This window comes from Schistocerca nitens, chromosome 4, assembly GCF_023898315.1.
Source record: "Schistocerca nitens isolate TAMUIC-IGC-003100 chromosome 4, iqSchNite1.1, whole genome shotgun sequence".
NCBI lineage: Eukaryota > Metazoa > Arthropoda > Insecta > Orthoptera > Acrididae > Schistocerca > Schistocerca nitens.
The window spans coordinates 970786031-970813193 of NC_064617.1; positions in this window are offsets into that span (position 1 = coordinate 970786031).

Genomic DNA, 27163 nt, shown 5'->3' on the forward strand with positions numbered 1-27163 from the left:
TTAAAATAGATTTACGTTGCGTTTCTTTTTGATGGTTGTAGGTGTTACGTTATTCAGCCTAGCAGCAACTGCCTTGTGGTCGCTAATCCCTGTATTCGTCACAATACACTCTATTTGTTCAGGATTATTTGTTGCTATGAGGTCAAGTGACGCATTTACGTTTTGAGTGGGCTCATGAACTAATTGTTCAAAATCCAGTACAATTTTGGATGACGTTTTATGCCAGCCGCCGGCTTTCAACATATAATTTTTCCAGCATATCGAGGGAAGATTGAAGCCACCACCGACTATAATTGTATGAGCGGGGTACTTATTTGAAATGAGACACAAGTTTTCTTTGAACTGTTTAGCAACTCTATCTTCCGAGTGGGGGGGGGGGGTCGGTAGAACGATCCAATTAATAGTTTAGTCCGATTGCCAGATATAGCCTCTACCCGTACTATTTTTCAGGAACTATCTTCTTCAATTTCACTACAAAGCAAACTGCCTCTGACAGCAATAAATACTCCACCACCAACCGTATTTAATGTTTCTGAACACTGTTAGATCGTTTGAAAAAGTTTCGGCTGAACTTATTTCCGGCTTTGTACCTACAACTATTTGAGCTTCAGTGCTTTCTATTAAGGTTTGGAGCTCTGGTTCTTTCCCAACACAGCTACGAAAATTTACAACTACAGTATCGATCGTTTTTACAACTACCTTACTGTGTTTCAATTGCCCACTTTTAGACGGATGCCTTGTCTGTGGTTCCCTGAGACCCTCTAACCTAAAAAGCCTCCCAGTCCCTTCCACACAGCCCGGGGGCTGTAGCCGATTCCTGTGTGTAGTGGACTCCTAACCTATTAAAGGGAACCCAGAAACCCACAACCTGATGGCGCAAGTCAAGGAATCTGCAGCCTACACGGTCACAGAACCGCCTGAGCCTCTGATTCAGACCCTCCACTCGGCTCTGCACCAAAGAAACACAATCGGTTCTATCGATGATGCTGCAGATATGGGGGTTCCACCTCAGTCTCCGAAGCAAGACTGTCAGTCGCTCGAAACCAGAGGAAATCTCCTCCGATCCAAAGCGACCCACATCATTGGTACCGACATGAGCCGCCACCTGCAGTTGGCTGCGCCCTGTACTCTTCATGACATCCGGAAGCATCTTTTCCACATCCGGAATGACTTCCCCCAGTATGCAGATGGAGTGCAAACTGGCTTCCTTCCCCTCCTTGGCAGCCATGTTCCTAAGGGGCTCCATTACGCACCTAATGTTGGAGATCTACCAGCAAACACATCCTCTGTGAATGCCCAGACCTTCCGGGCCAAGAAGCTTCCTCTGGAACAGGGTGGACGACTGCATCCAGCTCAAAGACATCGCCAGCCACAGATAACGCCCGAAACCTGTTCATCAAATGAACCGGGGAGGCCCTACGATCGGCCCCTCAGAAAGCTTTTCGCTGCCTGCCAGACTTTGGAATGCTCTCCCACTCGACCATGAGTGAGGGGTCAACCTCAGTGCAGGCAGTACCCGGGGCAGCCACAGCCGTGGACCGATGGGGGGGGGGAGGGGGGGACACGTGGGACGTGCTTGATGTTCCGCGCATCCCCGCGTCTGACTCCCCACAGTGACGCCCCTTGGCAACAGCCTTCAGCTGTGTGGCAGAAGCAATCACAGCCTGGAGCTCTGAGCGAAGGGTCGCCAACTCAGCTCGCATCTGTACACAACAATTACAGTACCTATCCATTACTGCATTCGCTTCTGTTTGATACTCGTAAAAATATGTAACAAACGAATGGTGTGCTCGCCTTATTAGCAGCAAGAAGTCGCGGTGTGCTCTCACTGACAGTCTAACCTACACCTACTCCCTGTTGGGGGAATGCAACTAATATTGTGAGCATTCGGTGACGAATTCAGTGGAATACGATATAAGGATGTAGACAGTGTGATGTATGGAAGTTTGGACCAGTCCGGGCAGCGCGCACGGATAGCCGAAGTTTTTAACGCTAATGCCTGCAATAAGTGGGAAGTCCTCGTTCGTGTCCCACTCCGGCACAAATTTGCATATGTTACTTACTACTGGGCAGTAGATATACTTTGCATCCCATAAATTAATTTCGATTTATTTCGTACAGCTGTGGGTTGTCAACAGTGTCTGTCCTGTAAGGTATCCATTTGAATGATTATGACATGAAGTGTACTGTTTGCCAGAAGCTCTTCAATCCACTCACACAATTGGTCTGATATTCGAAAGAACGTATTTCGTTCATACGACGGCGGTGTGGAACTGTGTCGAACGCATTTCGGAAGTCAAGGAACAGGGCATCAACTTTCACGCACGTATCTGCTGGTTTCTGGGTCTCGTGGACGAACAGAGCGAGCTGGGTTTCCCACAATCGTAGTTTTCCCAATTCACGTTGATTCCAACAGGAAGACTTTCGAGCTCCAGAAATGTTTCAATACGCGAACACGCACACAAAGGAAAAAAAAAAAAATGTCGCGAAATGTACGTTAGACCGATGCCAGCCATGTGGCCTATAGGTTTGTGGGTCTGTTCGACGACCTTTCTTGAAAACTGGAATGTCCTGTTGTTTTTCCTATCACTAGAAACGTTCATAACCTTGTGCGAGCTGCGATACACTACTATTAGAAGAGGAGCAAGTTCTTTCGCATACTCTTTGTAGAACGGTAATTGTATCCCATCAGTTCCAGTGGCGTTTTCTCTATTGAGCGAGTGCTCTGCAGCATTTGTCCCTTACTTATGTTGCAAACCTCTCGTCCGGCGGAAAGTCCCAAACGACCGAAGAAAAGCGCAGATGACTTGTGTATATAAGAAGGGTAAAAGAATGGACCGGCAGCATTACAGAGCAATATTACTAACATCAGTCTTCCGCAGAATCCTTGTACATATTGTCAGTTAATATAATAAATTTAGTTGAGACTGAGAAGCTTGTGTCCACGAATCGCCTCAGTTTTTGAAAGAATCCCTTTTGTGAAACTCTGCTTGCACTTTTCTCATATGAAATACTGCGAACTATGGATGAAATTCAATAGGCACACTACATTTCTTGATTTCCGAAAAGCATTTGTTACAGTACCCCACTGTTGACTGTTAACGAAGGTACGAGCATACGGAACAGTTTCCTGGTACGTGAGTAGTTGGAATTCTTAAGTGATAGAACCCAGTATGTTATCCTCGACAAGGATAATGTAGGAGTGCCCCAGGGAAGTGTGATTGGACCATTGTTACTTTCAACGTACATAAATGATCTACCGGATAGGGTGGTCAGCAATCTGCGATTGTTTGCTGACGATGCTGTGGTGTACGGAAGATGTCGGAGATGAGCTGTAGGATGATACAAGGTGACGTTAAGGAAATTTCTAGTTGGTGTGATGAATGTCAGCTAGCTCTAAATGTAGAATAATGTGAGTTAATGTCGATGGGTCGAAGAAACAGTAATATTCGGATACAACATTAGTAGTGTGCTATTTGACACGGTCATATCGTTCAAATATGTGGGTGTAACGTTGCAAAAGCGATATGAAATGGAACGAGGATGTGAAGATCGTGGTAAGAAAGGCGAATGGTTAATTTCGGTTTATTGCGAGGATTATAGGGAATTGGGGTTAATCTGTAAAGGATACCGCATATACACTCCTGGAAATGGAAAAAAGAACACATTGACACCGGTGTGTCAGACCCACCATACTTGCTCCGGACACTGCGAGAGGGCTGTACAAGCAATGATCACACGCACGGCACAGCGGACACACCAGGAACCGCGGTGTTGGCCGTCGAATGGGGCTAGCTGCGCAGCATTTGTGCACCGCCGCCGTCAGTGACAGCCAGTTTGCCGTGGCATACGGAGCTCCATCGCAGTCTTTAACACTGGTAGCATGCCGCGACAGCGTGGACGTGAACCGTATGTGCAGTTGACGGACTTTGAGCGAGGGCGTATAGTGGGCATGCGGGAGGCCGGGTGGACGTACCGCCGAATTGCTCAACACGTGGGGCGTGAGGTCTCCACAGTACATCGATGTTGTCGCCAGTGGTCGGCGGAAGGTGCACGTGCCCGTCGACCTGGGACCGGACCGCAGCGACGCACGGATGCACGCCAAGACCGTAGGATCCTACGCAGTGCCGTAGGGGACCGCACCGCCACTTCCCAGCACATTAGGGACACTGTTGCTCCTGGGGTATCGGCGAGGACCATTCGCAACCGTCTCCATGAAGCTGGGCTACGGTCCCGCACACCGTTAGGCCGTCTTCCGCTCACGCCCCAACATCGTGCAGCCCGCCTCCAGTGGTGTCGCGACAGGCGTGAATGGAGGGACGAATGGAGACGTGTCGTCTTCAGCGATGAGAGTCGCTTCTGCCTCGGTGCCAATGATGGTCGTATGCGTGTTTGGCGCCGTGCAGGTGAGCGCCACAATCAGGACTGCATACGACCGAGGCACACAGGGCCAACACCCGGCATCATGGTGTGGGGAGCGATCTCCTACACTGGCCGTACACCACTGGTGATCGTCGAGGGGACACTGAATAGTGCACGGTACATCCAAACCGTCATCGAACCCATCGTTCTACCATTCCTAGACCGGCAAGGGAACTTGCTGTTCCAACAGGACAATGCGCGTCCGCATGTATCCCGTGCCACCCAACGTGCTCTAGAAGGTGTAAGTCAACTACCCTGGCCAGCAAGATCTCCGGATCTGTCCCCCATTGAGTATGTTTGGGACTGGATGAAGCGTCGTCTCACGCGGTCTGCACGTCCAGCACGAACGCTGGTCCAACTGAGGCGCCAGGTGGAAATGGCATGGCAAGCCGTTCCACAGGACTACATCCAGCATCTCTACGATCGTCTGCATGGGAGAATAGCAGCCTGCATTGCTGCGAAAGGTGGATATACACTGTACTAGTGCCGACATTGTGCATGCTCTGTTGCCTGTGTCTATGTGCCTGTGGTTCTGTCAGTGTGATCATGTGATGTATCTGACCCCAGGAATGTGTCAATAAAGTTTCCCCTTCCTGGGAGAATGAATTCACGGTGTTCTTATTTCAATTTCCAGGAGTGTAGGATACTAGTGCGACTTGTTCTTGAGTACTGCTCGAGTGTTTGGGATAGAGGCGGTCTGCTAGATTTGTTACTGGTAGGTTCGAACAGCACTTGTTACGGAGACGCTTCAGGAAACCCAATGGGATCCAGGGAGGAAAGGCGACGTTCTTTTTGACGAACACTGTTGACAAAATATAGAGAAACATCATTTGAAGCTGTCAGCAGAACGATTCTATCACCGCCAACATATATTTCGCAAAAGGATCACAAAGATAAGATACGAGAAATTAGGGTTCATACGGAGACACATTTACAGTCGTTTTTCCCTCGTTCCAGCCGGCCGCGGTGGTCTAGCGGTTCTAGGCGCTCAGTCCCGAACCGCGGGACTGCTACGGTCGCAGGTTCGAATCCTGCCTCGGGCATGGATGTGTGTGATGTCCTTAGGTTAGTTAGGTTTAGGTAGTTCTAAGTTCTAGGGGACTGATGACCACAGATGTTAAGTCTCATAGTGCTCAGAGCCATTTGAACCATTTTTGAACCCTCGTTCTATCTGAGAATGCAACAGGAAAGGAAACCACTAATAGTGGTACAGGATACCCTCCGCCACGCACCGTACGGAGGCTTGAGGAGTATGTATGTACAGGGTGTTTCAAAAATGACCGGTATATTTGAAACGGCAATAAAAACTAAACGAGCAGCGATAGAAATACACCGTTTGTTGCAATATGCTTGGGACAACAGTACATTTTCAGGCGGACAAACTTTCGAAGTTACAGTAGTTACAATTTGCAACAACAGATGGCGCTGCAAGTGATGTGAAAGATATAGAAGACAACGCAGTCTGTGGGTGCGCCATTCTGTACGTCCTCTTTCTGCTGTAAGCGTGTGCTGTTCACAACGTGCAAGTGTGCTGTGGACAACATGGTTTATTCCTTAGAACAGAGGATTTTTCTGGTGTTGGAATTCCACCGCCTAGAACACAGTGTTGTTGCTGTAGTGTCGGCAGACTTGCCAACACTGCGCACATTAATTGAAAAAGGCGGCCAAGATGCACACGCTAACTCACGAAGGATGGAGTGAGGTCTGAAACAGGATACGTAATGAATGCTATAAAGAAAAGTACGTAGCTCCTGGAATACTTAACTTTTAATCCATCCTTTGTATACATCGTTCTTGATGAGACATCTGGAGATTGTGGCGATACAAGTGAGACTCTTTAGATACAAGCTATCTAACGCTAATGGCGCCTTGCTAGGTCGTAGACATGGACTTAGCTGAAGGCTATTCTAACTATCTCTCGGCAAATGAGAGAAAGGCTTCGTCAGTGAAGTCGCTAGCAAAGTCGTCGTACAACTGGGGCGAGTGCTAGTACGACTCTCGAGACCTGCCGTGTGGTGGCGCTCGGTCTGCGATCACACAGTGGCGACACGCGGGTCCGACATGTACTAATGGACCGCGGCCGATTTAAGCTACCACCTAGCAAGCGTGGTGTCTGGCGGTGACACCACAGTTGCAACAAGACGAAGTTTTCAACGGAGGTTTAATGTAACCAAAGGACCGAAAAGCGATACGATAAAGGATCTGTTTGAAAAATTTCAACGGACTGGGAACGTGACGGATGAACGTGCTGGAAAGGTAGGGCGACCGCGTGTGGCAACCACAGAGGGCAACGCGCAGCTAGTGCAGCAGGTGATCCAACAGCGGCCTCGGGTTTCCATTCGCCGTGTTGCAGCTGCGGTCCAAATAACGCCAACGTCCACGTATCGTCTCATGCGCCAGAGGTTACACCTCTATCCATACAAAATTCAAACGCGGCAACCCGTCAACGCCGCTACCATTGCTGCACGAGAGACATTCGCTAACGATATAGTGCACAGGATTGATGACGGCGATATGCATGTGGGCAGCATTTGGTTTACTGACGAAGCTTATTTTTACCTGGACGGCTTCGTCAATAAACAGAACTGGCGCATATGGGGAACCGAAAAGCCCCATGTTGCAGTCCCATCGTCCCTGCATCCTCAAAACGTACTGGTCTGGGCCGCCATTTCTTCCAAAGGAATCATTGGCCCATTTTTCAGATCCGAAACGATTACTGCATCACGCTATCTGGACATTCTTCGTGAATTTGTGGCGGTACAAACTGCCTTAGACGACACTGCGAACACCTCGTGGTTTATGCAAGATGGTGCCCGGCCACATCGCACGGCCGACGTCTTTAATTTCCTGAATGAATATTTCGATGATCGTGTGATTGCTTTGGGCTATCCGAAACATACAGGAGGCGGCGTGGATTGGCCTCCCTATTCGCCAGACATGAACCCCTGTGACTTCTTTCTGTGGGGACACTTGAAAGACCAGGTGTACCGCCAGAATCCAGAAACAATTGAACAGCTGAAGCAGTACATCTCATCTGCATGTGAAGCCATTCCGCCAGTCACGTTGTCAAAGGTTTCGGGTAATTTCATTCAGAGACTACGCCATATTATTGCTACGCATGGTGGATATGTGGAAAATATCGTACTATAGAGTTTCCCAGACCGCAGCGCCATCTGTTGTTGCAAAATGTAACTACTGTAATTTCGAAAGTTTGTCTGCCTGAAAATGTACTGTTGTCCCAAGCATATTGCAACAAACGGTGTATTTCTATCGCTGCTCGTTTAGTTCTTATTGCCGTTTCGAATATACCGGTCATTTTTGAAACACCCTGTAGATGGAGATGTAGATTTCAGTTTCTTATCGCGTGTGCACTCATTTCAATATTTGTCATTCTGGCGTTCTGGCAGTGGTTTGAAGGAGGAACTACTGTACGATCTTTCTCAATGACGTTTTGGAAAACATTTCAGTCTTCCCTCCTCCGTTTCGATATCATTATGGACACATAGGGTCTGAATTGACAGCTCAGATCAGAAGCTCCGTAAAAGAATTGCAAACACTGCGTTCTACCTTAGCCGTCTTGTGGTTTATGTGCTCCTCTAGCGGCAGGTGTAAGAGCTGTAAGGCGGCCTTTCTTCGGCGCGGCGCTGACCTCTGGCTGACGTCACCAGCCCAGCACAGTGGCTGCGCCGTCTCCGTGCCGCCCGCCCTATCTGGCTGAGCCATCGGCCGCTGTAGGCAGCGCCTACCGCTCTCGGTGCAGTTGCGCACGCTGACCACACCTTAACTCGGGTCACACCGTGTCTGCCTACCTTGTGTCGCTTGTATTAGCTTCCTTTCCACAACACACAAACGAATGCAGCTTTTTACATCAAGCTCCCACAAAAAAGTATCCACACCACTCATATGAACCTCCCATCTGCAAAAGTCACAGCAAGAACTGATACTTCAATGTCGTAACCATTTTGGCAGCCAGACTTTTGAAGACACACATCAATTGCGTATTCGTACAGCGTGCATTGACCCAGAAGGAAAGCCGCAGTGACGATTAATACAGTGTATGAAACTCCAACACTACAACTACGTATGTATACAGGCGTCACCTTATACGCATCTAAGTGATTTCAAACGATAAAACTTGGATGTTTTTCGATATAGTAGTAGTGACTAATACTACGTTGCATATCGGAAATAAAGTTCAAAGCGAATCTGTTATATATAATTAACGAAATTACCTATCTTACAATGGAATTAGTTGTCGAAGAGTATTTTATTTTAGGAGTAAACATTATACAGGGTGTATCATAATCAATGGTGTAAACGGATACAGTTGAAAGTACACGATACTAGAAGCAAAAAAGGCTCAGTAAACGTCGGATCGAAAATGCATACCTTGAAAGTTACGAGCAATTTTTCATCTTCAAACAAATCTCTTCTATTGCAAGTTCTTTGCTTTCTATATTTTGGGAAGTGGTAGCATCAACCCAAATAAGTAAAAGATGTCTAGCAAACATGTGCTTTAAAACGCGTACCTTAAAAATTACGAGCACTTGATCATTAGAAGCGTTGTTTCAAAGTAGCAAAGATGAGCAAGTGCTCATAGGTCTTAAGGAATCCATTTTAGAGCGCATGTTTACTGGACTCTTTTTCCTTTTTTGGGTCCATAATACCAGTTGCCAAAATATGGAAAGCAAGAACTTGCAGTGCAAGATATTTGTTTCACAATATCGAAGATGAAAAATTGCTCGTAGCTCTTAACGTATGCATTTTCGATCCTATGTTTATTGAGACTTTTTTTACTTCTTGTATCGTGTACGTCCAACTATATGCGTTTACGCCGTTAATTATGATACACCCTGCATATGTTTACGTCCATTCTCGTAACAGACTGGGACACGGTTTTATACTTCATCTCACCGTTTATTCCAGTTTTTACATCAATAAACATCTTGACAAAATAACTCGAATTATTAAAGAGACACTCACAAGGAAGATATTAGAAAAATGGCCTGAGGCAAACAATTGACTACATCTTTCATGTACTAAACCTATGTGACAACTGAGATAAAGAGCTAATTTACCTGCTGCACTGACCTGTAGAAACTGAGAAGGAAACTAGCTTTCGATGCGCTTTCTGCTACTTCATATAACCTACGATTACGCACTAAAACTTCCTACGTAGGTTTTACAAATTTAAAACAGAAGTTGGTTAAACTTTATTTACAAATTTTTCAAAGTGTTCGTTTTAACTTAATTTTCAATTTTGCTTTCGAACTTTCTGGAATCATATGTTTGGTCAATGCTTATTTCTGAGTATTTTTTTTAGACAAAGAGTTTCTGACATAATTAACTTCATCATTCGATTTCATAGGTATGTAATTAAGTAGCAAATGATAAAGTAAACCTCCCAAACAAAATTGGCTATTTTATGAAATCTGCATACTCCTCATTAAGTGCTTTAAAAAGGATATCTAGCATAATTTGCTTAAATATCGCCCATTTTTAACTTTTATCATTCATTTCCGTTCCAAAGCCGGCCGCTGTGGCCGAGCGGTTCTAGGCGCTACTGTCTGGAACCGCGTGACCGCTACGGACGCAGGTTCGAATCCTGCCTCGGGCATGGATGTGTGTGATGTCCTTAGGTTAGTTAGGTTTAAGTAGTTCTAAGTCTAGGGCACTGATGACCTCAGATGTTAAGTCCCATAGTACTTAGAACCATTTGAACCATTTCGGTTCCAAAAGAAATGATCTAACTTAACTTTGATTGTGAAGCATTATGTTTACGTATTGTGCAAACCCATTGGTGGTAGAAGTGTTAAAGTTAACTGCTGTCATTTTAAAATAACACTGACATTGTGTCCAGGCAAATGCAGGGATGGTTCCTTTGAAAGGGCACGGCCGACTTCCTTCCCCGTCCTTCCCTAATCCGATGAGACCGATGACCTCGCTATTTGGTCTCTTCCCTGAAACAATCCAATCCAAAGATGGTATCAGTGGTTCATTTTGTGAATTTGACCTAGTTCGTGGTACCTTACAACTTCCAATTTCTTTTTCTATTCGCTTGGGACTAGGCTGGGCGAGATATTCGCGAGAAATGAAATCTAAGTAAGAGACCGATGCTGAAGAGTACGCTCTGTGAAAACCACCTGGGATTTCATTTGGAACTGGTGACATATTTATTTTCAGTTCTTTCAGACGCGTTTCAGCGGCAAGAAAGCCTATTTTATGTCTTCCATACGGGAGTTTGCACGTCGGTCAAATGTCGGTGTATCTCTATAATACTCTTGTGTGAATGATTTTTGTTTAAAGGGAGATTGAAAACTTCAGTTTTCCTTTTGCTGTTTTCTGTTACCTCACCAGACGGGTCTATGAGAGGCTAAACAGACCCGCTCAGCGATTTTACGTAGCACCAAATTTTTTTAAGACTCTCTGCTAGATCTTTCACCAATTGATGAGGGTGGAAGTTGTTATTTGCCCAGTGATAGCGTCCAGGAAGATCATTCAGTAAACGGTTTACTTCCTACTAGACATGTTGTAGCAGTAGAGCTGTGAAGCAGTGTAACCACAATTCCTATATCAGCATCCAGAAACGTATCATACATAACCTCATCTTACTCTGTTCCTCAAAACTAAGTAGCATGCATAGAGCTATGCTGACAACTATTTATCATTCTCAATTCCGACTCTGGAATTGGGTGGCGATTTACTAAAGTGACAGCGAACAGCGTATTTGAGTTCCGTATCATGACAATATGGCAGCCCACTAGCCTGACGCATTTCATTAAAGCAAGTACACCGGGAAATATGTTTCTAGGCAATAATTTCTCAACACATAGTTACACTGTTAGATGTACTGACCTTCAAAGATAACTGACACAATTTACAACTTCGTAGGGGTCATTTATGCTAGGCTCCCAGTCAAAAATCTTGCATTCCACGAACAGTGAACGTGGATTACTTGAAGATAAAACGCAATGAAATGAAACTGTAATTAATGCAATGACCAGCTAGGAAATTACGAATTTTCAACCTCTTCGCACCTTTTTGACAGCGTAGAAACACGCGACCGAATACTAGAGCACGGAGCAATACTAGTAATCGAAGCCTGCTAACCTCACACCAAAAACGGTACTTCAGCACTGAATAGAAATTGCATTTATCTTACCGGATCGCTTGTACACGGTTATATCTGCTCATCAACAAGGCTCTCATCAAGAACAATATGTGACCTCGAAAGTACCTCTCCAACTTACAACAGAATCAGACTGAATGTAGTACGTAAATGTAATGACTAACTCTCTTCGAACAGGGGGGGCTACATGGCTTGAAAGCAGCCACCGAATACCAGTGACTGAGAGCGAACGGCCTCGCCAAATACTTAATACTGACACAGCGACTTAGCAAAGGGTTTCCGATGGAGCGTGTATCGATGTGTATTGGAACTGTTTAGAGTAGACCACAAACAGAATAGTAAAATAAATATTACAGTTGACGAAAGGGTGAAATATACTTTATCGAAATCAAAGGACCGACCAACAGACACCTTAGGCTGACGATGTCTGGGGCCCAACTACGGTTGATAGACGCCAATATTCCTTTTCTCCGTGCTTTACGGCACTGCTGAACTGGTGTAACGCTTGCAAACGCATCAGATATTTAAATCGTGACCATTTAAAGCACGAAACGCTAGTTGTCACAAAAGATTTATAATTCGACTTACAACAATTTTTCGGGTATCGAGCATCGTTTTTAGAGTTCCGTACCTCTGCCAGTAAAAACGAAAGCCTTATACGAACAGTTTCTTGTCCGTCTGTCTGTCTGTCTGTCTGTCTGTCGGACTGTTAAAAACTCTTTTTCTCAAGAGCAGATAGAAGTATCAAGTTGAAACTTATGTCATCTACTGAGGTCCATAGTCTCTTGGAGATGTCCAAAATTTAAGTTACTAACTCGATGAAATCAAAAGATAAGGTCATTTACGTTACATATTTTAATACTTGCAAACTCATCCATCAAAATCTATATTGTCCTCCCCGCTGATCTAGAATCACGAAATCTGGCGAGATATCTACATATACATCTACATACATACTCCGCAATCCCCCACACAGTGCGTGGCGGAGGGTACCTCGTACCACAACTAGCATCTTCTCTCCCTGTTCCACTCCCAAAGAGAACGTGGGAAAAATGACTGCCTATATGCCTCTGTACGAGCTCTAGTCTCTCTTATCTTATCTTTGTGGTCTTTCCGCGAAATACAAGTTGGCGGCAGTAAAATTGTACTGCATTCAGCCTCAAATGCTGGTTCTCTAAATTTCCTCAGTAGCGATTCACGAAAAGAACGCCTCTAGAGACTCCCACCCGAGTTCCTGAAGTATTTCGGTAACACTCGCGTGATGATCAAACCTACCAGTAACAAATCTAGCAGCCCGCCTCTGAACTGCTTCTATGTCCTCCCTCAGTCCGACCTGATAGGGATCCCAAACGCTCGAGCAGTAGTCAAGAATATGTCGTATTAGTGTTTTATAAGCGGTCTCCTTTACAGATGAACCACATCTTCCCAAAATTCTACCAATGAACCGAAGACGACCATCCGCCTTCCCCACAACTGCCATTACATCCTTGTCCCACTTCATATCGCTCTGCAACGTTACGCCCAAATATTTAATCGAATTGACTGTGTCAAGCGCTACACTACTAATGGAGTATTCAAAGATTACGGGATTCTTTTTCCTATTCATCCGCATTAATTTACATTTATCTATATTTAGAGTTAGCTGCCATTCTTTACACCAATCACAAATCCTGTCCAAGTCATCTTGTATCCTCCTGCAGTCATTCAACGACGACACCTTCCCGTACACCACAGCATCATCAGCAAACAGCCGCACATTGCTATCCATCCTATCCAAAAGATCATTTATGTACATAGAAAACAACAGCGGACCTATCACACTTCCCTGGGGCACTCCAGATGATACCGTCACCTCCGATGAACACTCGCCATCGACGACAACGTACTGGGTTCTATTACGTGAGAAGTCTTCAAGCCATTCACATACTTGGGAACCAATCCCATATGCTCGTACCTTAGTTAGGAGGCTGCAGTGGGGCACCGAGTAAAACGCTTTCCGGAAGTCAAGGAATATGGCATCCGTCTGACACCCTTCATCCATGGTTCGCAAGATATCATGTGAAAAAAGGGTGAGTTGCGTTTCGCAGGAGCGATGCTTTCTAAAGCCGTGCTGATGTATGGACAGCAACTTCTCTGTCTCAAGGAAATTCATTATATTCTAACTGAGAATATGTTCGAGAATCCTGCAATAAACCGATGTTAAGGATATTGGTCTGTAATTTTGAGGATCCGTCCTTCTACCCTTCTTATATACAGGCGTCACCTGCGCTTTTTTCCAGTCGCTCGGGATTTTAGGTTGGGCAAAAGATTCGCGATAAATGCAAGCTAAGTAAGGAGCCAATGCAGTAGAGTACTCTCTGTAAAACCGAATTTGAATCCCATCAGGACCTGGCGATTTATTTATTTTCAACCCATTCAGCTGCTTCACAACCACAGGGATGTCTATCACGATGTCCTCCATAGGGGAATCTGTACGAGACTCAAACGGCGGTATGTTTGTACGATCCTCCTGCGTGACAGAGTTCTCAAATGCTAAATTTAAAATTTCAGCTTTCGTTTTGCTGTCTTCCGTTGCCAGGCCAGACTGATCAGTGAGTGACTGGAAGGAAGCCTTCGACCCGCTTACCGATTTTACGTAAGACCAGAATTTCCTTGGGTTTTCAGCAAGAGTTTTTGCTAAGGTATGACGGTGGTAGTGGTTGTATGCTTCGCGCATCGCTCTTTTTACAGCAGCACGAATCTCTACTAACTTTTACAGTACAACCAAAGAAAAAACCTAAAAGTGTAAATCTGTAATTAGACAACACGAAACAAATTCTTTTGTCATTTGTTATCAGACTGTCTGTCTGTCCGTCCGTCCGTCTGTCAAATTTCACGTATCAACTTGAAATTTGTGTCACATACCAAAGTCTTGGTCCCTTGGAAGTATCGTTAGTTTCTAAGTCAATGCATTCGAAAGATACGACTATTTATGTCACATATTTTGACATTCGTAAACTAATTCATCAAAACTTATACAGGGTGTTACAAAAAGGTACGGCCAAACTTTCAGGAAACAATCCTCACACACAAATAAAGAAAAGATTTTATGTGGACATGTGTCCGGAAACGGTTAATTTCCATGTTAGAGCTCATTTTAGTTTCGTCAGTATGTACTGTACTTCCTCGATTCACCGCCAGTTGGCCCAATTGAAGGAAGGTAATGTTGACTTCGGTGCTTGTGTTGATATGCGACTCATTGCTGTACAGTACTAGCATCAAGCACATCAGTACGTAGCATCAACAGGTTAGTGTTCATCACGAACGTGGTTTTGCAGTCAGTGCAATGTTTACAAATGCGGAGTTGGCAGGTGCCCATTTGATGTATGGATTAGCACGAGGCAATAGACGTCGCGCGGTACGTCTGTATCGAGACGGATTTCCAGAACGAAGGTATCCCGACAGGAAGACGTTCGAAGCAATTGATCGGCGTCTTAGGGAGCACGGAACATTCCAGCCTATGACTAGCGACTGGGGAAGAACTAGAACGACGAGGACACCTGCAATGGACGAGGCAATTCTTCGTGCAGTTGACGATAACCCTAATGTCAGCGTCTGAGAAGTTGCTGCTGTACAAGGTAACGTTGACCACGTCACTGTATGGAGAGTGCTACGGGAGAACCAGTTGTTTCCGTACCATGTACAGCGTGTGCAGGCACTATCAGCAGCTGATTCGCCTCCACGGGTACACTTCTTCGAATGGTTCATCCAACAATGTACGTTCTGTTGCTGTGTGTTTCCATTCCATGATTAACGTGATTTGAAGAGAAATAATTAAATGAACTCTGACATGGAAAGTAAGCGTTTCCGGACACATGTCCACATAACATCTTTTCTTTATTTGTGTGTGAGGAATGTTTCCTGAAAGTTTGGCCGTACCTTTTTGTAACACCCTGTATAGTACGTCTCTTTGTCGTAGAATAATGAAATTTGCTAAAAAGAAAGATTGTGTAGTACAAGTAAAGGAAACATTCCGAGAACTGTTAATTTGTAATTACATCACACGAAAAACATATCTCTTTTGTCATTTGTTATCCGACATCAAACTTGAAATTAGTATAAAACAATCGGTACTTCTACATTCCGGCTGACTGAGTCGCAATGGCGAAAGTCAAACATCAGGCAAGGAATGACTTTAGTGCTCATATGACACTTTCGGAATTTATCCATCATCACAAATCCAGGAGCGACTACTGAGCTTAGATATAGCATTGAAGTTGTATGTGAAACAAACATTCGCAGACCACAGTTCTATGAAGCCACAAAGTCCATTACTTGCGGTATCTTTCTAGGAATCAGTTTAGAAAAGGGATTGATGAGCGAAGCCATGTAGCTTCCCTGTGCGAAGAGAGCCTCACATTTACGTACTACATCCAGCCTGATTCTGTTGTAAGTTTGAGAGGTACATGTTATTCTAATGAAGTCATCTTTGTTTCCAGAATGAGATTTTCACTCTGCAGCGGAGTGTGCGCTGATATGAAACTTCCTGGCAAATTAAAACTGTGTGCCCGACCGAGACTCGAACTCGCGACCTTTTGCCTTTCACGGGCAAGTGCTCTACCATCTGAGCTACTGAGGTACTGGCAGAAGTAAAGCTGTGAGTACCGGGCGTGAGTCGTGCTTCGGTAGCTCAGATGGTAGAGCACTTGCCCGCGAAAGGCAAAAGGTCCCGAGTTCGAGTCTCGGTCGGGCACACAGTTTTAATTTGCCAGGAAGTTTCATATCAGCGCACACTCCGCTGCAGAGTGAAAATCTCATTCTGGAAACATCCCCCAGGCTGTGGCTAAGCCATGTCTCCGCAATATCCTTTCTTTCAGGAGTGCTAGTTCTGCAAGGTTCGCAGGAGAGCTTCTGTAAAGTTTGGAAGGTAGGAGACGAGGTACTGGCAGAAGTAAAGCTGTGAGTACCGGGCGTGAGTCGTGTTTCGGTAGCTCAGATGGTAGAGCACTTGCCCGCGAAAGGCAAAAGGTCCCGAGTTCGAGTCTCGGTCGGGCACACAGTTTTAATTTGCCAGGAAGTTTCATATCAGCGCACACTCCGCTGCAGAGTGAAAATCTCATTCTGGAAACATCCCCCAGGCTGTGGCTAAGCCATGTCTCCGCAATATCCTTTCTTTCAGGAGTGCTAGTTCTGCAAGGTTCGCAGGAGAGCTTCTGTAAAGTTTGGAAGGTAGGGGACGAGGTACTGGCAGAAGTAAAGCTGTGAGTACCGGGCGTGAGTCGTGCTTCGGTAGCTCAGATGGTAGAGCACTTGCCCGCGAAAGGCAAAAGGTCCCGAGTTCGAGTCTCGGTCGGGCACACAGTTTTAATTTGCCAGGAAGTTTCATATCAGCGCACACTCCGCTGCAGAGTGAAAATCTCATTCTGGAAACATCCCCCAGGCTGTGGCTAAGCCATGTCTCCGCAATATCCTTTCTTTCAGGAGTGCTAGTTCTGCAAGGTTCGCAGGAGAGCTTCTGTAAAGTTTGGAAGGTAGGAGACGAGGTACTGGCAGAAGTAAAGCTGTGAGTACCGGGCGTGAGTCGTGCTTCGGTAGCTCAGATGGTAGAGCACTTGCTCGCGAAAGGCAAAAGGTCCCGAGTTCGAGTCTCGGTCGGGCACACAGTTTTAATTTGCCAGGAAGTTTCATATCAGCGCACACTCCGCTGCAGAGTGAAAATCTCATTCTGGAAACATCCCCCAGGCTGTGGCTAAGCCATGTCTCCGCAATATCCTTTCTTTCAGGAGTGCTAGTTCTGCAAGGTTCGCAGGAGAGCTTCTGTAAAGTTTGGAAGGTAGGAGACGAGGTACTGGCAGAAGTAAAGCTGTGAGTACCGGGCGTGAGTCGTGCTTCGGTAGCTCAGATGGTAGAGCACTTGCCCGCGAAAGGCAAAAGGTCCCGAGTTCGAGTCTCGGTCGGGCACACAGTTTTAATTTGCCAGGAAGTTTCATATCAGCGCACACTCCGCTGCAGAGTGAAAATCTCATTCTGGAAACATCCCCCAGGCTGTGGCTAAGCCATGTCTCCGCAATATCCTTTCTTTCAGGAGTGCTAGTTCTGCAAGGTTCGCAGGAGAGCTTCTGTAAAGTTTGGAAGGTAGGAGACGAGGTACTGGCAGAAGTAAAGCTGTGAGTACCGGGCGTGAGTCGTGCTTCGGTAGCTCAGATGGTAGAGCACTTGCCCGCGAAAGGCAAAAGGTCCCGAGTTCGAGTCTCGGTCGGGCACACAGTTTTAATTTGCCAGGAAGTTTCATCTTTGTTTACTGGAGAGCCTTGTTGATGAGCAGATATAACCGCGTACAAGAGATCCGGTAAGATAAATGCAATTTCTATGCAGTGCTGAAGTACCGTTTTTGGCGTGAGGTTAGCTGGCTTCGATTACTAGTATTGCTCCGTGCACTAGTATTCGGTAACGTGTTTCTACGCTGTGAAAAAGGTACGAAGAGGTTGAAAATTCGTAATTTCCTGGTTCGTCATTGTATTACTTATAGTTTCATTTCATTCCGTTCTGTCTTCAAGTAATCCACGTGCACTGCTCGTGGAATGCAAAATTTTTACTGGAAGCGTAGATTAAATTACCCCTACGAAGTTGCAAACTGTGTCAGTTATCTTTGGAGGTCAGTATATCTAACAATGGAACTACACTCCTGGAAATTGAAATAAGAACACCGTGAATTCATTGTCCCAGGAAGGGGAAACTTTATTGACACATTCCTGGGGTCAGATACATCACATGATCACACTGACAGAACCACAGGCACATAGACACAGGCAACAGAGCATGCACAATGTCGGCACTAGTACAGTGTATATCCACCTTTCGCAGCAATGCAGGCTGCTATTCTCCCATGGAGACGATCGTAGAGATGCTGGATGTAGTCCCGTGGAACGGCTTGCCATGCCATTTCCACCTGGCGCCTCAGTTGGACCAGCGTTCGTGCTGGACGTGCAGACCGCGTGAGACGACGCTTCATCCAGTCCCAAACATGCTCAATGGGGGACAGATCCGGAGATCTTGCTGGCCAGGGTAGTTGACTTACACCTTCTAGAGCACGTTGGGTGGCACGGGATACATGCGGACGTGCATTGTCCTGTTGGAACAGCAAGTTCCCTTGCCGGTCTAGGAATGGTAGAACGATGGGTTCGATGACGGTTTGGATGTGCCGTGCACTATTCAGTGTCCCCTCGACGATCACCAGTGGTGTACGGCCAGTGTAGGAGATCGCTCCCCACACCATGATGCCGGGTGTTGGCCCTGTGTGCCTCGGTCGTATGCAGTCCTGATTGTGGCGCTCACCTGCACGGCGCCAAACACGCATACGACCATCATTGGCACCAAGGCAGAAGCGACTCTCATCGCTGAAGACGACACGTCTCCATTCGTCCCTCCATTCACGCCTGTCGCGACACCACTGGAGGCGGGCTGCACGATGTTGGGGCGTGAGCGGAAGACGGCCTAACGGTGTGCGGGACCGTAGCCCAGCTTCATGGAGACGGTTGCGAATGGTCCTCGCCGATACCCCAGGAGCAACAGTGTCCCTAATTTGCTGGGAAGTGGCGGTGCGGTCCCCTACGGCACTGCGTAGGATCCTACGGTCTTGGCGTGCATCCGTGCGTCGCTGCGGTCCGGTCCCAGGTCGACGGGCACGTGCACCTTCCGCCGACCACTGGCGACAACATCGATGTACTGTGGAGACCTCACGCCCCACGTGTTGAGCAATTCGGCGGTACGTCCACCCGGCCTCCCGCATGCCCACTATACGCCCTCGCTCAAAGTCCGTCAACTGCACATACGGTTCACGTCCACGCTGTCGCGGCATGCTACCAGTGTTAAAGACTGCGATGGAGCTCCGTATGCCACGGCAAACTGGCCGACACTGACGGCGGCGGTGCACAAATGCTGCGCAGCTAGCGCCATTCGACGGCCAACACCGCGGTTCCTGGTGTGTCCGCTGTGCCGTGCGTGTGATCATTGTTTGTACAGCCCTCTCGCAGTGTCCGGAGCAAGTATGGTGGGTCTGACACACCGGTGTCAATGTGTTCTTTTTTCCATTTCCAGGAGTGTATGTATTGAGAAATTATTGCCTAGAAACATGTTGCCCAGTGTACTTGCTTTAAGTAACTGCTTCAGGCTAGTAAGCTGCCATATTGTCATGATACGGAACTCAAGTATACTGTTCACGGCCAGTTTAGTAAATCGCCATCCAACTCCACAGTCGGCATTGAGAAACATTAATAGCGATCAGTAAAATTTCTATGCATGCTAGTTAGCTTTGAGGGATAGATATAAGGTTGTGTACTGCTGGAGGCTGATATTGGAATTGTGGTTGCACTGCTTCACTGCACTACTATGATAACATAGGAAGTGAACCATTTATTGAATGATCTTGCTGGACGCTATAAACGGATGGATAACACACATATTCTGATTATGTTACAGCAGGGGAGCTGTGGCTATGTGAGCCCAATGGACCCATTTTTCTCCTTATATACACAGACTGTCCACCTAGTCTAGCGTCCTTGTGTAAACAAACCACTCATTTGTGCTCTTAAATTATGTTCACAAAAACTATAAATTATGACCCTTATGTAAACGTACCATTTAGATATGCTCATAAGTTATGTTTGTGTAAGTTTAATTTATGGCCAGATGCTCTTAGCCTTATCATCATGGCCGTAATATATGACCCAAACAATGATTGCATTCTCCCCCTCCCCCCATTCTCCAGACCTACTGGGTGACAAGAGGCGAGTTGAGTTACTAGAATTTATGGCGCTATGGCCATCTATGACGTGTCCCCCACCACTCCAAAATTGTTCTGGCTTACACCGATTAGGGTATGATAGCCATCGTCATGAGATGGACTTGTTATTCGTGGCCTGTCAATCAATGTGAAGTGCCGCAGCAGCACCGATCAGCCACTGCCCCGAGACAGAATAAAAAATTGTAATCTAAGTATTATTAATCCATACATCTCTCTCATTGATCACTGTTATTCATATAGGTAAGAAAGGAAGCATGCTGTGGTGTCAGGTACCTAGTTTTGGCTACTTTTCAAGGTCATCCACCTACCCACTATTTAGCAATGCAGCAGGACTGTAAGTAATTTGTGCTCACACCAGGCAGTATTATGAGCAATAGTGATTCGTATGTTTGATGTGTAAACAATTGCTACCACAGCTACGGAATCACACGAGCGGTCAGGACATCTTTGTTTAACTAACACCACACCATGGAGTGCTCTGCATGCCCCTCTTCTAACACCCAGCGCAGAATCGTCACTTGTCAGCTGCAGCCTCTACCGCCACTGGCGCTGCTGCCTCCACCATTATGTCCTCATTCCAGGACCCACAGTGAGTCTGACGGAAGTATATGAACCACACCATGGCCACTGACTCAGTGCTGTGCTACTGTCATTATAGCTCATGTCCCTATGATGGATAATATGTGAGTGGACACCAGTGTAAACAGCGAACACTCACCGAACTTGCTAACAAGGGAACCTCCCCATCGCACCCCCCGCAGATTTAGTTATAAATTGACACAGTGGATAGGCCTTGAAAAACTGAACACAGATCAATCGAGAAAACAGGAAGAGGTTGTGTGTAACTATGAAAAAATAAGTAAATTATACAAACTGAGTAGTCCAAGTGCTAGATATGCAACATCAAGGAGTGTGTAAGCTGAGGAGTGCCGTGGTCCCGTGGTTAGAGTGAGTAACTGCGGTACGAGAGGTCCTTGGTTCGAGTTCTCCCTCGAGTAAAAATTTTACTTTCTTTATTTTCGCAAAGTTACGATCTGACCGTTCATTCATTGACGTCTCTGTTCACTGTAATAAGTTTAGTGTCTGTGTTTTGCGACCGCACCGCAAAACCGTGCGATTAGTAGACGAAAGGACGTGCCTCTCCAATAGGAACCGAAAACATTTGATCGCAAATTCCACAGCAAAACACGTCTGATATATTCTTTACGACACTGGTGACGGCATGTGCGTCACATTACAGGAATATGTTGTCGACCCACCTAACTTGCACACTTGGCGAATGGGTAAAAAGTTTCTTCTACCTTGCCCGATTTAGGTTTTCTTGTGGATGTGATAATCACTCCCAAAAAAGTGATGAAGACATAAGAGTTTGTCACATAAACTGCAACAAATGAATGCAAGTTTCACAGTCGCACAGTTTTCCCTGTGCTCTGTCAAAACATACGTTTTTAACGTTTTCAAGTTTTTCCGTGTGTAGACCGTCAAATCCTGCATGTGTCCAAGCAAATCTGAACATGTCCTGGAATTTGGGAGAGCGAAGTTGATCATGTCTGAGTGCATGAACTTTGATAATTGTCTGAAAATAAAAAATTAAAACTTTTCACTCGAGGGAGGATTGAACCAGGGACCTTCCGTTCCGTAGCTGCTCGCGGTAACCACGTGACCACGGTGCTCATCAGTGTACACGTACCTTGATGTGGCTTATCTTGGACACGGACTACTCAGTTTGTATATTTTGCTTATTTTTTTCATAGTTCCATACAACTTCTTCCTGTTTTCTCGATTGATCTGTGTTCAGTTTTTCATGGCCTATCCCTGTGCCAACTTATAACTAAATCTGAGGGGGGTGCGATGGGGAGGTTCCCTTGTAAGAGCAATCGTCCACTATCTTTGAGTCGCCACGAAGGTCACAGGTAGATGCAGCACTATTAATCTACTTTTCCCTGTACCCTCACCAATAATAAATATTCCAGCAAAGCTACAAGCTTTGAGATATACAGCAAATGCACCGACAAATTTCGTCTTCCTAATTTTGAAATGCAGTTTGCTTATGGTCGTCAGCACTTCTCCTTCTCTAATTGTTACATCACAATTTGGCAATTATCAAACAGTGTACCCATCTCTGGTTATTTTACTGTCATGGTAAACTCCTTCTCCACCTACAAACTTGACAGGTTCCTATATCTTCGGCACGATATTGGTGTCATTCTATTTTGAGATGACTTGAGGATATACTGGATGATGTCTGTGGCACACATCCAATTTTATTTGGTACTTAGATAACATGGATGTACTAGAGGCGTGAGTTGTTGATATCTAACAAGGGAACCTCCCCATCGCACCCCCCTCAGATTTACTTATAAATTGGCACGGTGGATAGGCCTTGAAAAACTGAACACAGATCAATCGAGAAAACAGGAAGAAGTTGTGTGGAACTAAGAAAAAAATAAGCAAAATATACAAGCTGAGTAGTCCATGCGCAACGTAGGCAACATGAAGGACACTGTGAGCTCAGGAGCGTCGTGGTCCCGTGGTTACAGTGAGCAGCTGCGGAACGAGAGGTCCTTGGTTCGAGTGAAAATTTACTCTTTATTTTCGCAAAGTTACGATCTGTCTGTTCATTCATTGACGTCTCTATTCACTGTAATAAGTTTAGTGTCTGTGTTTTGCGACCGCATCGCAAAACCGTGCGATTAGAAGACGAAAGGACGTGCCTCTCCAATAGGAACCGAAAACATTTGATCGCAAGGTCATAGGTCAACCGATTCCTCCACAGGAAAACACGTCTGATATATTCTATACGACACTGGTGACGGCATGTGCGTCACATTACAGGAATATGTTGTCGACCCACCTAACTTGCACACTTGGCGAATGGGTAAAAAGATTCTTCTACCTTGCCCGATTTAGGTTTTCTTGTGGATGTGATAATCACTCCCAAAAAAGTGATGAAGACATAAGAGTTTGTCACATAAACTGCAACAAATGAATGCAACAGTTTCACAGTCGCACGGCTTTCCCTGTGCTCTCTCAAAACATATGTTTTTTTACGTTTTCAAATGTGTAGACCGTCAAATCCTGCATATGTCCAAACAAATCTGAACATGTCCTGGAATTTTGGGGAGCGAAGTTGATTATGTGTGAGTGCTTCAACTTTGATAATTGTCTGAAAATAAAAAAATCAAACTTTTTACTCGAAAGAAGGCTTGAACCAAGGACTTCTCGTTCCGCAGCTGCTCACGCTAACCACGGGACCACGGCGCTCGTAAGCTAACATTCTCCTTTATGTTGCCTACCTTGCGCATGGACTACTCTGTTTGTATATTTTGCTGATTTTTTTATAGTTCCACACAACTTCTTCCTGTTTTCTCGATTGATCTGTGTTCAATTTTTCAAGGCATGTCCACTGTGCCAATTTATAAGTAAATCTGAGAGGGGTGCGATGGGGAGGTTCCCTTGTAAGCTTGTGTGCTGCACTCTTCTCTGCTGGAGTCCTAGCTATTCTTTGTGTTTTAATTTCCTTGTAAATACATATCGATTAATCGAGTATCCCACTGCACTAATTTTGGACCTCTCTGTTGAATGGTTACGTAAAATCACTTTGTTGTTAATGGGAATCAAAGCTGTGCTTTCCATCGAAATTGGGCACTGCGTGAACGATGCAATAAGTGGCATCTGGGCTGACTCCATCTACAAAGCCCATAAACGAAATTGCAAGTATGTACCAAAGCACGTGAGGAGTTGCATCTGACAACTCTTATGCCTTCGGTCTGTATATCCGATTGCTACAATAATGATAGTGTTACGGTACTTAAACAAGGAAACCCATCAGCTACAGTTGGAATTTCACTTTCTAGAATCAAGTGCAATTGTTTGGCAAGGGCAGCTGGTTTCAATGTTTCCTTTCGTCTCTGCAAAACATTACATCAGGACAGAAATACCATTTCTGCTACATGAGATGGATGATATTGGTTGGGTTGTTTTGGGGGAGGAGACCAGACAGCGAGATCATCAGTCTCATCAGATTAGGGAAGGATGGGGAAGGAAGTCGGCCGTGCCCGTCCAGAGGAACCATCCCGGCATTTTCCTGGAGCGATTTAGGAAAGTCACAGAAAACCTAAATCAGCACAGCCGGACGCGGAATTGAACCGTCGTCCTCCAGAGTGGGAGTACAGTGTGCTAACCACTGCGCCACCTAGCTCGGTATGGACGCTGTGTTTAAACAAAGTGTAGACATCTTCTATGTACATGCACACTGTAACTGATAGCAAACACATCACGATGTACAACTGCCAGCCATCAGTCCGCCAATAGAAAATGATGAGTTTTTGTACATAGTACAGCCAACGTAAATATGGTTGCTGTACTCGTTTTCACACAAAAACATATATCAGAGTAAATGATGATTAACTGAAACCCTCAGCTGCCGACAGGTGTTGTTGATATACCTCGATGTGGACAGTTGAAAATGTGTGCCCCGACCGGGACTCAAACCAGGGCTGTCCTGCTTACATGGCAGACACTCTATCCATCTGAGCCACCGAGGACACAGAAGAATAGCGCGACTGCAGGGACTTATCCCTTGCACGCTTCCCGTGAGACTCCCATTCCTAACTGTCCACAATTCTACATATGTATTGTACCTTATAGACATTTGCCCATCCACTCATTACTCGCGCACGCTTTGGCGATTCCCGTAAGAGTTTGGACAACCTGTGCGTATTCGCACAGACGAAGGTCAATGGCTGGGTAGCCTTTAACTATATATGTGAAGACAGTAACTTTTCTCGAAAGAACATCATTTATTCCAGGAAAAAAGCTGCACGGTCATCAACAGTATTCTGTTCTTTCGAGAACAGTTACTGTCTTCACATATATAGTTAAAGGCTACCCAGCCATTGACCTTCGTCTGTGCGAATGCGCACAGGTTGCCCAAACTCTTACGGGAATCGCCAAAGCGTGCGCGAGTAATGAGCGGATGGGCAAATGTCTGTAAGGTACATTACATATGTAGAATTGTGGACAGTTGGGAATGTGAGTCTTACGGGAAGCGTGCAAGGGATAAGTCCCTGCAGTCGCGCCATTCTTCTGTGTCCTCGGTGGCTCAGATGGATATTCCGCCGCCGGCGGCCGTGCTGTGCGGACGTGCGGAGCGGCTGTTGCGGTGTTTACATCGTCGCTGCGAGCGGCCGGCGCTGTGTGGTGAGTGCGCGCTTTCTGCGTTAGTTATAGTCCACGATCACATTTCTAGAATGGCATAATGGAGCAGACAACGCGACGCGATACTTTGAAGTTGATTTTCGATCCGAACTACTCCCGGCCGAAATCTTACGAAGTTGAGGCATTTATCGAAGAAACTTTTCAGATCAAAGTGGATGAATTGATTGGAATTCACCTGTCGATTGTCAGTCCGACTGTGTTCCTTAAGTTATCCAGTTCTGACAAGTGCGACCAAATTGTAGAAACATGTGGTGGGGTGGCAAAATTCAAACATTCAGACGGACACATAGGGCAGGTCACGGTTTCGCGTGCCGGAATGGGAATAAGAACGATTCGAATCTTTGAGCTCCCCTTTGAAATAACGCCCGAGGAGATTAACAACAAACTGAGAGACTATGGCACCATTATCAGCAATGTCGCCGAAAAATGGTCTAGCTTGCACAAGTATCCAGTATTAAATGGAGTCAGGCAAGTTAAGATTGACATGCTGAAACATATCCCATCGTATCTCTGGATTGGTGGATATCGAGCGATCATCATTTACGGTGGCCAGCCGAGAACCTGCTCCGGTTGTGGTTCGACCCAACACGTCCGCGCGCAGTGTGTTCAACGGCGTGTGACGCAACTGCCGACTGGGGAGCGAGACCCGCCTAGTCAGATGGCCACGCTACCCGTGACGTACGCCGCCGCAATTCGCAGTGACGTCGCCCCAGACATGTGTTTCGACAGGGCGGTAGTTGCTTATGCCGACGTTCCCGATGGTAACGTAGCCATGGATACTAGCAACACAGAAGCTACAGGTCCAGCACACTCACAAGACGAGGAAACTGACAGACGTGCAGAACAAGACCAGGCTAAGACGGCAGAAGAAGGCATGTGCAAACCACTCGAAGAAGTCGGGCAACACAAAGAGGACACGGTTGCCACGTCGGAGGAAAATGACCAGCAGCCTACAACTGTTTCACCGAAGAAACGGAAGAAACGTCGAATAGCCCGACAGGGAGCAGCAGAAATCGCGCCAATCCTGCGTTAAAAGGCGAAACAGATAGGCCAAGAACTGGCGGAGACGACACAGGCAACTCCTCTGGAAGATCGAACAACAAAGAAGAAGACCCGAAATGAGGACACTGAACCCGACCGTGGAATCCACATTCCGGACGGTACAGCTAGTCCGAAGGACCCTCCACCTGTACCAAAACCGGACACGCGGGAAGTTACGTGCACGCGAGATTGGGCGGATGACATGGAGGAGCAAAACCATGATGCAGAGATGGCTGACATACCACAACGTTCAGGACGGACGGCACCCGACCGTCGACAAGATGTGTCCACCCGGCAACAAACCACCATCAAAGACGCTCGTGCAGCAGATGATGATGCCGACTTCTTCTAAGTGGAGCAAACATCCACTTCACCTGGCAGACAGTATCCCACCTGACACGGTATAGTCGACATGACGTCCTTGCAGGCGTACAGAATTGCGACCTTGAATATAAATAAAATTAGCAGCACCCTCAATCTGAGAAATCTCCAAGATTTTCTGTACGCCGCTGATGTTGACATCTTAATGCTGCAAGAAGTAACGGCTATCCGTTTGGACGACATCACTG